Source organism: Cervus elaphus, chromosome 26 (assembly GCF_910594005.1).
Source record: "Cervus elaphus chromosome 26, mCerEla1.1, whole genome shotgun sequence".
NCBI lineage: Eukaryota > Metazoa > Chordata > Mammalia > Artiodactyla > Cervidae > Cervus > Cervus elaphus.
This window is the reverse complement of record NC_057840.1, coordinates 32,054,202-32,066,441: the sequence shown is the minus strand read 5'-3', so window position 1 is coordinate 32,066,441 and position 12,240 is coordinate 32,054,202.

The following is a 12,240-nucleotide window of genomic DNA, read 5'->3' as shown; positions in this document are numbered from 1 at the left end:
AGTGGAATAAAACAGAAATTTCATAACGGCTGACTGGATTTTAATACATTCATAGAGTAATTGTTCAGTGATTCTAAGTGTGTGTGTATGTGTGTGTGTGCATGCTCACTCAGTCAAGTCCAACTCTTTGTGACCTCATGGAATTAGCCCCCAGGCTACTCTGTCCATGGAATTTTCCAGGCAAAAATACTGGAGTAGGCTGTCATTTCCTTCGCCAGGGGATCTTCCCAATCCAGGGATCAAACCTGTGTCTCTTGTGTTTCATGCATTGGCAGGCAGATTCTTTACCACTGTACCACCTAGAAGCTACGATTCTATGTTTAGAACAAGTTTTTTTTTTTTTTTTACGCCTAAAAGAAACTTATATACATTAGCAGTCATTCCCATTTCCTCTCTTCCCTTAGCCCCTGGCAACTAATAAATTACTTTTGTCTCTAAAGATTTGATTGCTCTTGACATTTCGTATAAGTAGAATCAAACACTATGTGATCATTTGTGTCTGACTTCTTTGAATTTGCATAATGTTTTCAAGGGCTTCCCAGGAATGTTTTCAAAGTTCATCCATGTTGTAGCAGGTATCAGTACTTTATTCGCTCTTACTAAATAATATTCCATTATATGGATATGCCACATTTTCTTTATTCATTCATCAGTTGATGGACATTTGGGTTATTTGCCCCTTTTAGCTATTGTTCATAATATTATGAACCTTCTCATACAAATTTTGGAGAAGGAAATGGCAACCCACTCCAGTATTCTTGCCTAGAGAATCCTGTGGACAGAGGAGCCTGGAGGGCTGTTGTCCATAGGGTCACACAGAGTCGGACATGACTGAAGCGACTTAGCAGCAGCAGTAGCAGCATACAAATTTTTGTGTAAACATAGGTTTTATTTGCAAGTTGATTTATACCTAGAAATGGAATTGATAGGGCTTCCCAGGTGGCTTGTGATAAAGAATCCGCCTGCCACTGCAGGAGATGCAGGAGACCAGGTTCAATCCCTGGGTCAGGAAGATCCCCTGGAGTTGGAGATGATAACCCACTCCAGTGTTCTTGCCTGGAAAATTTCATGGACAGAGGAACCTGGAGGGCTACAGTCCATGGGGCCACGAAAAGTCAGACACAACGAGTGTCTGTACATCATAAGTGTGGTGTTAAGAAATGGTTAAGAATGAGATATCACCTCACACCGGTCAGAATGGCTGTCATCAAAAAGTCTGCAAACAGTAAATGCTGGAGAGGGTATGGATAAAAGGGAACCCTCTTGCACTGTTGGTGGGAATGTAAATTGATACAACCACTATGGAAGATGGTATGGAGATTCCTTAAAAAACTAGGAATAAAACCACCATATGATCCAGAAATCTCATTCCTAGACACATACCCTGAGATAACCAAAATTGAAAAAGATACATGTACCCCAATGTTCATTGTAGGACTATTTACAACAGCTAGAACATAGAAGCAACCTAGATGTCCACTGACAGATGAATGGATAAAGAAGCTGTCGTACATATATACAAGGGAATATTACTCAGCCACATAAAGAAATGCATTTGAGTAAGTTCTAATGAGGTGGATGAACCTAGAGCCTATTATACAGAGTGAAATGTCAGAAAGAGAAAGATAAATATCATATACTAACGCATATATATGGAATGTAGAAAGATGGTACCAATGAATTTATTTGCAGGGCAGCAATGGAGAAACAGACATAGAGAAGAGAAACAGACTTATGGACATGTGGAGAGCAGGAGGAGAGGGTGAGATGTACAGAGAGAGTAACATGGAAACTTACATTACCACGTGTAAAATAGATAGCCAATGGGAATTTGTTGTTTGACTCAGGGAATTCAAAACAGGGGCTCTTTATCAACCTAGTGAGAGACTTCATTTTTCTGGGCTCCAAAATCACTGCAGATGGTGACTGCAGCCATGAAATTAAAAAACACTTGCTCCTTGTAAGAAAAGCTATGACCAACCTAGATAGCATATTAAAAAGCAGAGACATGACTTTGCCAACAAAGGTCCGTCTAGTCAAGGCTATGGTTTTTCTAGTGGTCATGTATGGATGTGAGAGTTGGACTGTGAAGAAAGCTGAGCACCGAAGAATTGATGCTTTTGAAGTGTGGTGTTGGAGAAGACTCTTGAGAGTCCCTTGGACTGCAAGGAGATCCAACCAGTCCATCCTAAAGGAGATCAGTCCTGGGTGTTCTTTAGAAGGGCTGAACCTGAAGCTGAAACTCCAATCCTTTGGCCAACTCATGCGAAGAACTGACTCATTTGAAAAGACCCTGATGCTGGGAAAGATTGAAGGTGGGAGGAGAAGGGGACAACAGAGGATGAGATGGTTGGATGGCATCACTGACTCAATGGACATGAGTTTGAGTAAGCTCTGGGAGTTGGTGATGGACAGGGAAGCCTGGGGTGCTGCAGTCCATGGGGTCCCAAAGAGTCAGACATGACTGAGTAACTGAACTGAACTGAACTATCGACCTAGAGAGGTGGAATGAGGAAGGAGATGGGAAGGAGGTTTAAGAGGGAGGGGACATATGTATACCTATTGCTGGTTCATGCTGATGTTTGACAGAAAACAACAAAATTCTGTAAAGCAATTATCCTTCAATTAAAAAACAAATAAAATAAAAAAGAAAATAAAAAAAAGAAATGGTTAAGAAAATGGAATTAGTACATTGTATGCTAACTCTATGCTAAAATTTCTGAGGAAGTTGCAAGTATTTTCCAAAGTTTGCTGCACAATTTTACACTCTCAATGACTGAGGGCCCCAATTTCTCCACACCTTCACCAACACATCTGAATGTATATTTTCTAATCACGGCCATCCTAACAGGTGCAAAGTGACATCTAATTATGTTTTTGATTTGCATTTCCTAATGGCATTGAGCATTTTTTTATTTGCTTATTGGCCATTTGAAAAATACCTATATTTCTGTGCCAGTTGAAGTTTTTGCCTTTTATTGTAGGATTACAATATATTATGTTTGATTTTCATATATTAGATCAATTTAATATTCCTGGAAGAAATCCCACTTGGCAATGGGGCACAATCCATTTCCTATGCTGCTAGATTATTTGATGACATTTTGCTAAGAATTTTTGCCTCTGTATTAATAAGGAATAATAATCTATGGAGCTGTTTTCTTGTCATGTCTATATCTGATTTCGTTATCAGGGTAATACTGACCTCATAGAATAATTTGGAAAATATTTGCACCTCTTTTGTTTTTTGGAAGGGTTTATGAAGGAGTGGTATTCGTTCTTTAAATGTTTGGAAGAATTCACAGTGAAGCTATCTAAGACTGGGCTTTACTTTATGGGAAAGTTTTAAATTATTACATCAAACTCTAGTTAGAAGTCCATTCAAATTTTGGGTTTTTTGGAGTCAGAGTTCTGTAGTTTGTGTTTCTAGTCTATCTGTCTCATCTAAGTCACTTAATTTGTCACCATACAGTTGTTCCTAAGACCTGCCTCTCCCCCTGGGCAGTAGGTCTGCGCCCCTTCACAGGACCTGGGGTGCAGTTGATGGCCTCCTTACCCTGGAGTGACACCCTTGCCCGACTAATGGATGCTGGAAGGGGTAGGTGGCAACCTCTGCCCTTTTCAGCTGGCTTCTTCCTTGTGGAATCTCTGCCTGATGAGCGAGCTAGGGAGGAGAGGAGGTGAAGGGGGCTCCAGGGTTCTCAGAGTGCTGGTCCTGAAATAAGTGTTTCCACCCTATGAGTAGAGTCTAGGAAGGGAGCCTCAGCCTAGGGGATTCTCTGGGCAAGAATACTGGAGTGGGTTGCCATGCCTTTCTCCAGTCTGCCCTCTGAGGCACACATGATAGGAATGGAGCTTCTGCAGCAGAGGGCCGGGGGTAGATAAGAAATGCCAACAGCCTGCCCCTCCCAGGATGCAGCTGTAGCCCTGTTCTGGGACAGGGAGAGTGGATCCCTGTGTGGTTCTCTGCCTCAGCTGCCTGAAGTAGAGGACCCAGAGCAGAGTTTCCATAAGATGCAGCTTGGCAGGGCCGGGTTGGGGGGGGGGGTTTGGGGGGATGGGGGTGGGGGGGGTATGGTGGGGGAGGGGAAGGGGAGGGGTGTCATGGGGGAGGGGAAGGGGTATGGCTGGGGGAGGAGCAGGTCGTGTCTCAGATGCCACAGACTCTTAACAAGATTCTGTAGATTCTCTTGAAAGGATCCTTCTTCCGTTTGCAGTATACCCTTAGGACAACTCCCAGAAACCTTAAATGATTGTTTTTAAATATAGTTTTCTCCAGTAAAGTGACTGCTATGCTGAGGAAAAGAACAACCCCACTTCTCACTTCTGCATTCTGAAAATGTTGATTTCCCACCCAGTCAGTTGATTTAGTTTTTGGCAAAGGTTTCAAGGAAATTTGATGCGGGGGTGGGGAGGATAATCTTTTTAACAAATCATGCTGAAACAGGCTGTCCGCATGCAAAAAAAATTACCCTTGTTACTCACCTCAAATCTTCTATAAAAATTAATTCAAAATGATTATAAACCTAAAAGGAAGAGCTACAACTATAAAGCTTTTAGAAGAAAACAGGAGAAAATCACAGTAACCTTGGCTTGGGAAATGTTTCTTAATCGGACACCAAAATCACAATTATAAAAAAACAGATAAATTGGATTTCGTAAGAGTTAAAAACTCTCAGTCTTCAAAAGATACTTAAGGAAGTTAAAAGGCAAGCCACAGCCTGGGAAAGAATATTCTCAATTATTTTCTAATCAACAATTTGTATTCATAATGTATAAAGAACTCACACAATACAATGATAAGACATAAAGTCCAAAAGAAAATGGGCAAAAGATTTGAACAGATATTTTACAAAATAAGAAGTATAGATGGCCAATGAGCACATGAAAAATTGCTCTACCTCCTTAGTCATTAAGGAAATTCAAATCAAAACTGCAATGAGATATCACTATACACCTATTAAAATGGCTCAGATTTAAAAGACTGATCATACCAAGTGTCAAAGGGGAGGTACAATTGGAATTATCATATACTGCATGTGGGAGTGTAAAATGCAACATCATCAGAAGACTGTCAGCTTCTTAAAAACATGAACCTACTCTGCTGCTGCTAAGTCACTTCAGTCGTGTCCGACTCTGTGCGACCCCATAGACGGCAACCCACCAGGCTCCCCTGTCCCTGGGATTCTCCAGGCAAGAACACTGGAGTGGGTTGCCATTTCCTTCTCCAATGCATGAAAGTGAAAAGTGAAAGTGAAGTCGCTCAGTCGTGTCTGACTCTTAGCGACCCCATGGACTGCATCCTACCAGGCTATTCCATCCATGGGATTTTCCAGGCAAGAGTACTGGAGTGGGGTGACATTGCCTTCTCCATAAACCTACTATACCATCCTGCCATTCCAGCCCTAGGCATCCACCCAAGAGAAACGAAAGTCCAAGCCCACAGAAAGACTTGTAATTGTACACAGAGCGCATAGCAGCTTTACTTGTAATAGCCCAGAACTGGACAGGACCCAGATGCCTATCAACAAGTAAATAAGTGAATAAATTCTGAAGCAGCAATACACAGAAATAAAAAGAAATGGACTATTGATAAACACAGATGAGGAAGTATCATGAGTATTATGCCAGATGAAAGAAACCAGGAACAGTCGTATATGCTGTATAATACTACAGAGATAAAATACTTTACATTTTAAAACTTAAGTGGCAAAACTGCAGTCATAGGAAGCATATCAGTGATAGCAAAGGTCAGGGGATAGGTAGGAGAAGTGACTGCAAAGGAGTTGCAAGGGGATCTCTACATCAGGACTGCTGAGATGGTCACACAACTGCATACGTTTATCAAAGTGCATCAGAATTTACACCCCAAATGGACTGGTTTTATTTTGTATATGTTATATCAAAATATAGTTGGTCAAAATGAATACATAAGGTCATTTATATAAAATTGTAAAACAGTAAAATAAAACTACATGTTGTTTAAGTTTGCCTAAGTGTATATATGCTACAAATGTAAAATGAAAAATGGGAAAAGACATCAATTTTAAAACCATGGTTATCTCTTGAAGGAGAGAAAGGAAGAACAGGTGGGTTTGGGGGAATTCTGGTGGCTCAGACAGTAAAGAATCTGCCTGTAATGCAGGAGACCCAGGGTTCGATCCCTGGGTTGGGAAGATCCCCTGGAGAAGGGAATGGCAACCCACTCCAGTATTCCTGCCTGGGAAATCCCATGGACAGAGGAACCTGGTGGGATACAGTCCACAGAGTCACAAAGAGTTAGACACGACCTAGCAACTAACATACACACACACACATGTATCTATGAAGCTTTCTCCCTCCCTCCCTCTCTTCTTTCCTTCCCTTTCTGTCCCTTCCTTCCTCTTTTCCTTCCTTCTGTCCAATGTAAAGATGGCAAAGTGTGAATATCAGTTTAATCTCAGTGACTCCTATTTCTCTAAATTCAAGTTAGAGGCCATGTCAGGAGACAATTATGTCCATTACAGTGAATTTACACTTCAACCTCACTTTGCAGTCATTAAAATAAAATGGGTTTCCGTTTCTATAAAAAGATCCACAGTCAAATCAGCAAGAAAGCGCACAGCCCTCCAAAGCTCATTACTAGTCCTCTGGCACAATGAAAAGGCATTTAAAAGCATTTCAACAGCTACATTCAAGTGTGCTCTTGTTTTGAAAGCCCTTTCCTGGGCATCCTATTAACCTGCCTTCCCTGCAGAAAGCAGGAAGGTTAATGAGAGTTTTCAATTAGTTAGACCAATGGGAAAAGATGACTACTCATGTCCATGTGGGGTTCAAATTGAAGCACCTTAATAAACCAACACACTGGGATTTTTAAGGTAACTAGGATTTCTATTATCGCTTTTATCCATCATTACAATAATAGCAACAATGACAACAATTGGCCCTTCAGCAACACTGGCTTGTGCTGCATGGGTCCCCTTATGTGTGGATTTTGTTTTCAATGAATAAAGTGCTTGTATTTTCATTTTGCAGATCTTTAACTGAAGTGAGTGTGGGGGGAAACTTGTGTTCTACTAGAAATCACAATATGCCTAATCAAAAGAACTATGGTTGGAATCCTATTCTAGCCAAACTGTTTCAGCTTCACGCCCTTGGACAAGTCATTTATCAATTCCTTCATTTCTGAGACAGAGATAGCAGTACGTGATTTTCGACTGCACCCAAGGTTAGGGAGATCAGTTCAATTCAGTTCAGTCGATCAGTCGTGTCCGACTCTTTGCGACCCCATGAATCACAGCACACCAGGCCTCCCTGTCCATCACAAACTCCTGGAGTTTACTCAAACTCATGTCCATTAGTTGGCGATCCCATCCAGCCATCTCATCCTCTGTTGTCCCCTTCTCCTCCTGCCCCCAATCCCTCCAAGCATCAGGGTCTTTTCTGATGAGTCAACTCTGAATGAGGTGGTCAAAGTATTGGAGCTTCAGCTTCAGCATCAGTCCTTCCAACAAACACCCAGGACTGATCTCCTTTAGGATGAACTGGTTGGATCTCCTTGCAGTCCAAGGGACTCTCAAGAGTCTTCTCCAACACCACACTTCAAAAGCATCAATTCTTCGGTGCTCAGCTTTCTTCACAGTCCAACTCTCACATCCATACATGACCACTAGAAAAACCATAGCCTTGACTAGACGGACCTTTGTTGGCAAAGTAATGTCTCTGCTTTTTAATATGCTATCTAGGTTGGTCATAACTTTCCTTCCAAGGAGTAAGCATCTTTTAATTTCATGGCTGCAGTCACCATCTGCAGTGATTTTGGAGCCCCCAAAAATAAAGTCTGACACTGTTTCCACTGTTTCCCCATCTATCTGCCATGAAGTGATGGGACTGGATGCCATGATCTTAGTTTTCTGAATGTTGAGCTTTAAGCCAACTTTTTCACACTCCTCTTTCACTTTCATCAAGAGGCTTTTCAGTTCCTCTTCACTTTCTGCCATAAGGGTGGTGTCATCTGCATATCTGAGGTTATTGATATTTATTATCAATATATATATTATATATATTAAGGCAATCTTAATTCTAGCTTGTGCTTCTTCCAGCCCAACGTTTCTCATGATGTACTCTGCATATAAGTTAAATAAGCAGTGTGACAATATACTCCTTTTCCTATTTGGAACCAGTCTGTTGTTCCATGTCCTATTCTAACTGTTGCTTCCTGACCTGCATACAGGTTTCTCAAGAGGCAGGTCAGGTGGTCTGATATTCCCATCTGTTTCAGAATTTTCCAAATAAATTCCCAGTTTATTGTGATCCACACAGTCAAAGACTTTGGCATAGTCAATAAAGCAGAAATAGATGTTTTTCTGGAACTCTCTTGCTTTTTCAATGATCCAGCGGATGTGGTGATCTTAACCCTCACATTGTTCAAGGTCAAACTGTACTTTTTAGTCTCTTCAGCATATAATTCCAATAATGCCTGGTTTTATGTATAAACGGTTTAACACATCCATTGTTAAATTTTTATTTTCTCTTACTCATAAGAATAAAGTTTATGTTTTATCAGAGATTTACATCTTTCTAAGATTTTATTGACTTCCTTCACATTCATGGTATTTGTTTTTCCTTCCCAAGGTACACACCAGACAGTTTGGCATGAGTTTAGCTGTCCCGAGGGTAATACCTACCAGCTGCAGCTACTTCTGGATGTTAGATTTCACCCCACACAACAGCCATATTTTGCTATATGCCCTTCTGCTGGAGGTGGGGGTGGTGCTTATATTAATTTGCTAGGGCTAGGGCTACCGTAACAAAATACCACAGACTGGGTGGCTTGAAAAACAATTTTATTTGTTCAGAGTTCTGGAGGCTAGAAGTACAAGATCGAGGTATCACTAGAGTTGATTCTTAGATGGCCATCTTCTTCCAGCATTTCCACATAGTTTTCCCACAGTGTGATTCTGTGTCTTAAGTTCACCAGTCATACTGGATTAGGACCCACTTCAATGACCTCATTTTAACCTGTCTTTGCAAAGACCCTATCTCCTGTGTGTGTATACACAGACACACACACAGTGGAGTACTATTTAGCCATAAAAAGAATGAAATTTTGCCATTTGCAGCAACATGGATGGAGTTTCACAAAACACTATTATGCTAAGTGAAATAAGTCAGAGAAAGACAAAGACTGTGAGGTATCACTTATATGTGGAACACAGATGCAGCAAACTAGTGAACATAACAGAAAAGATGCAGACTCACAGATATAGACAACCAGCTGGTAGTTACTAGTGGGGAGGGGGGGGCGGATGATACTGGCACAGAGGGTAAGGAGGTACAAACTATTACGTATAAAATGAGCTGCCGGGATGTATTACGCAGCACAAGGAGTGTAGCCGATGCTCCATAGTGGCTACAGATAGAGCATAACTTTTGGAGACTGTGAATCTTTATGTTATACACTGGGCTTCCCTGCTGGCTCATGGTTAAAAATCTGCCTGCCGATGCAGCGGATGTGGGTTTGATCCCTGGGTTGGGAAGATCTGCTGGAGAAGGAAATGGCAACCCACTCCAGTATTCTTGCCTGGAGAATCCCATGGACAGAGGAGCCTGGTGGGCTACAGTCCGTGGGGTTGCAAAGAGTCGGACATGCTTAGTGACTGAGCACAGCACAGCACATACTTCAATTAAAAAAAGGGGAAAAGACCCTCACTCCAAATTCAGTCACATTCTGGGGTACCAGGGGTTAGGACTTCAACATATGAATCTGGAGCCGGGGAGAGAAAGGTCACTTTTTAAAACGCTCACTGTATTTGAGGCACTTTACACACAGGATCTCATCCTCAGAAGATCTTAGAGGTAGAGCCTATCATTACTTATTTACAGATGAAGAGACTGACACATAAACCAGTCAGTGAGGGACTGGGAGAGCCGAGATGAACACTTGACTCTGTCTGGCTTCACAGTCCATGTCTGTCCACCATGTTACATTACGTATCTCGGCCTTGGTCTGACACTCTCTACTCCTCTAGGGTCTTGTCCCTTTTGGTCACTTTACTAAGTGGTTTGTATTCTTGGTACCGCCGCCCACTCCATATCCCAAGTTATCAATCAGGGCACTTGGGGAAATAAAGACAGCTTGTCATCAGAACCGGTAATGGGCTCTTATCCTAGGGTAACCCGATGCCTCAACTCCTCATAACCTCTAGGTCAGCACACACTCAATCACTTGAGTGGGGCACTCACTCAGGCAGCTTCCTTTGAGGTCTCATCTTGGCTTGGGCATCACTTACAGCAAACCAATGCTGGAGTCTGGTACCATGGTCTGCGGCAGTTTTTGTAGGAATCCCTGTTATCCCCAGGCACCGTGTCCTAGAAACACCTTTTCTGAGTTTAGCACATTCTTTGCAACTGGGACTCATGGCAGAACAAGCCTTTAGTACAGGCCAATCACACACGAAGCACACAGATCGAACATTTGCATTGCTGCTTTGGAAACCTACAAATAGGACCGGCCTTGAATGTAGGCGGAGGAGACAGCTGCTTCTGAGATGATATCAGGACACCCAGGGAAATGGCCTTGGTGAAAGTACTTTGTTTCCTACTGGATAATGCTTTTGTGTTTTGTGGGGTTGTTTTTCTTGTTAATTGCCTAAATTTTCCACTCTATTATTGGGAGATAAAGTATTCCTATATTATAGAGCAATTAACTCACATTCTATTTACAGCTCTCAGACTAAGTGCAAAGCAATTGCTTCCTCAGAATTTCCCCATTCACAAATGAGTTAGGTTGATTCGCAAGAGGTTCAGAGCTAATTCAACCATTTGATTAGTACCGATGCTGACACAAAGCGGAAACAAATTGTTGGACTTCAGCTCTGCCACACAAATACAGACATATTATTTCACATCTCTTTATTCAGGCAGCCCTGATATGTTTCAATTCAAGGAGACATTCTTAGTGTTTATACTAATGAGTAAATATTAATCTATAAAACTTGGCTATTTGCCTCTACACAGAATTAATTATAAATAGAGACAAAAATGATCAGAACTCGAAAGGGATTTAGAGATCATTTACTTCAGTCCCCTGATTTTACGGTGGAGAAAACCTAAGGTTAGCAAAATTAAGAGATTCATCCAAGGCTTCATAGTTAGTTAATGACAGAACTAGACATTAACTCTGAGTCCTGGCTTCTCCCTACAGCACCATTTTCTACTATACCCTAAACACGTGTGTAAGTTCATTCATATGGTTGGTATAAATTGTCTCTACCCACTTCCAACACTGGATTAAAAAAACAACAACAGTGTTTTAAGACCAAAAACTGTCAGGAAAAAGTTATGTCTTAGTCTTTAAAGACATTCAAACATTCAAATAACTAAGTTCTTACTTCTGCCAGCTTTTTTAAAAAAAGAGGAAATGTGATATTTAAAATAGTATGCTAAAATATCATCTATTTCCTAAGTTTTATCCCAATTTACGGTAAATATTTTTAAACTATGTGTAGTTCCTGTATTTCTATGATGTAGCTCTGAGGTTAAACTGACAGCTGAAAAAGAAAATACTAGGCAGTAAATGCAGTGCCAAAACCAGGGTCATTTACAGAAAATGCCCTAAAATGTTCTGAGGGGACACTGTCAAGTATTATGGTCCTGCAGAGAGATCCATCTTGGACCATGGGCTCACACTGACACAAATTATTCTGGTGCTTTTCTGCCAAGTTAATCTAACCTTCAGATAGTCTGCATCATTCTTGGGAGCAGGTGCTTATTAGGATGCAAAGGAGTTTTCTCAAATGCTGCCATCTGTGGTCTTCCTCATCACATGTGGATATGAGCACTCATTCCCTGTACTTTATGGTAGCTATTATCCGTGACTCCCCGACCCTACTGATAACACAGACTGATTGGTACCATACTTATTTCTGTTCCTGCCCTTGCTCCCTTATTTAATCTTTCAGTTGATCATTTTCAGATGTCTGTGCCCATTATGGGACCCAAGACAGAATCTGCCTGCAATATGTGGCTCAGAAATATTTTCTGAATAAATAAATGACTAAGTACACACTGCCTATGGTGAAAAATTACATCTGTTACAAACCATTTGCAAAAGAAAATACAATATATTTAGTGTGTTTAAGATTTAAAAGTTTAGCATGAAAGGAAATGTTATTTCTTATAAATGTGTATGAATGTCATTATTCTTATTCATCACACTTTTCTGTCCAGTTGGTGGATTTATCTGTTGCTGTTGGATCT